This window comes from Antrostomus carolinensis, unplaced genomic scaffold (genome assembly GCF_000700745.2).
Source record: "Antrostomus carolinensis isolate BGI_N321 unplaced genomic scaffold, ASM70074v2 scaffold4153, whole genome shotgun sequence".
NCBI classification, from domain to species: domain Eukaryota; kingdom Metazoa; phylum Chordata; class Aves; order Caprimulgiformes; family Caprimulgidae; genus Antrostomus; species Antrostomus carolinensis.
In genome coordinates this window covers 29190-31220 of record NW_010305698.1, presented here as the reverse complement: position 1 = coordinate 31220, position 2031 = coordinate 29190, and positions in this window count along the sequence as shown.

Below are 2031 nucleotides of genomic sequence, written 5' to 3'. Positions count from 1 at the left end.
GGAAAATGACCCAGAATCAGCAACGTGACTCAGTGGGCAAATCCAGGGCCCAGCCTGAGTTCTTGGCAGTCACATTAGGTGAACGGGGAGCTTGCGCCCCAGAAGACACAACTACCAGGACTGCAAGAAGCGTTGTCTTATGGAGCTTGACCCACTGCATCAACCCATTGCCTTGTGGCCAGTGGAGGCTGGGCTGAGAAAGAGTTGGTGTGAGCTCCACTTACACAGTCATGTGCACCAAAGGATTCTGCAATGAATGGTTCTCCAGTCATTCTCACTCATCGCTCATCTGAAAGAGACAGTAATCGGGTTGACCTGCCAGCTCAGTTAGCATCTTCTTGTGCCCAGGTCTCACCTGATCGGTGCCTGGCTAGTGAGCAAGCATGAGCCCTCTGGCCTGAAGGTCTGCTGTCAGAAACAATGCGAGGCACCAGACAAAGCTCTTAAAGATGATACAGCTAAGGGCAGGGATTTACAGCTCACAGTGCAGGATCCAAGCAGAAGTTGAGTTACTGTCCCTTTCCTCAACTCTGAAGTTAAAACACAAGCCATGTGGTGCAGATTTTTGTTTGTTACATTTCAGGGTCCCAAAATGACCTTATACCTTGATGCAGAAACTAACGTTCACTTGATTGGTACCAAGGAACAGTGCAAGGAAAGCCTGTATTCACATAAGAAGAAAAAGCCTGTCTCTTTCAAGAAGGAAATACACTCAGTCTATCTGGCTTTTGTTATTTCCAAAGAATCACACCGAAGTTTCCCAGTCAGAAATCTACATTGTGAGAGCAGATATGTCATGCCACCTTCTTTAGTTTGTCTGTTAGTTCACAATAAAACTAATTTTTAAAGCTGAGAATGTTTTTGTTTCCTCCTGCGTGAGATTTTTTATTCTCTCTTCCTCCTCAAACCTGCACACCAGCAAGTGGAGGCCTCTGTCCTTGCATGCCACCATGTGGTGCCTGCTGACTGCACTGACCGTCTCAGCTTTAAGGACACAATTCACACAAGAGCATGCAGCACTATTTTAAGTTTACAGGACTCTCCTGGAAAGCTGTATAAGTGGTGGGTATATATCCATTTCAGGCTCATTGAGACACAGTGCAAACTAATGGGTCACATGTAAGGGAACCTCAGATGACACCTATAGCAATTATGTGGGAGTTGGACTCAGTAATCTTTATGGGTCCCTTCCAACTCGAGATATTCTATGATTCTGTGATTTAAAGTCTCATTAAGGGTTTGAGATTCCATTGTAGTAGATGGTAAAGGAACGTTAGACTGCTCTTCTGTTTTCTTCTCCCAGCTTCATCATTTTGCTTCAGTAAAGAAAGGATGCCTGGGTATGCTAGTGCTGTGTCTGCTCCTAATTCCCACTATTTCAGACTTCCACTGCAATGTGAGGATAACTAGCAGGGAGCTCAGATTTACTCATTGTACAGAGAACTCCAATCAGAGAAGCTGACAGTTGTCCCCATGATGAAAATGTTGCCAAGGCAGCAACATTTTGCTGGAAAAAGAAGGCCAATTTGCCTTTTAACTTAGAAATAAAAAAAACCCATTCACAGATAGCACAGCACAACAGGTTTACCCTTGATGTGAGCATTTCTGGAAAAAAACCCAGAAGCACAGAAACCCAGTTAACAAATGCACTATTGTTAGGCTGGATCCCTTAGCAAGCACAATGGATGCACTGTATTTGCCAGGTTACAGAACAGGGTGCGGAGCAAAATTATTTGTCCTTCAAACCTTGAGAGCTCTAGCATTTGCTATGCAGAGGGAGAGGAGAAATTCCAGACATACCATCACTGAGTACCTCAACTGGAAACTCCTGCAAAAGATGCATTATTCAGCTTTATTCAGATGAATCACTAGCTAAGGCTCCCAAACAATACTAACATTCTATTAACATTTCAGTAAAAGGCATTAATAAAAAACCCCCATATATTAAGGGCTTTTTCCATTGATCATCCTTCTAAAAAAATCTGTTGAAAATTAGACGAGGACTCATCATATGCTACTTAATATAATAGT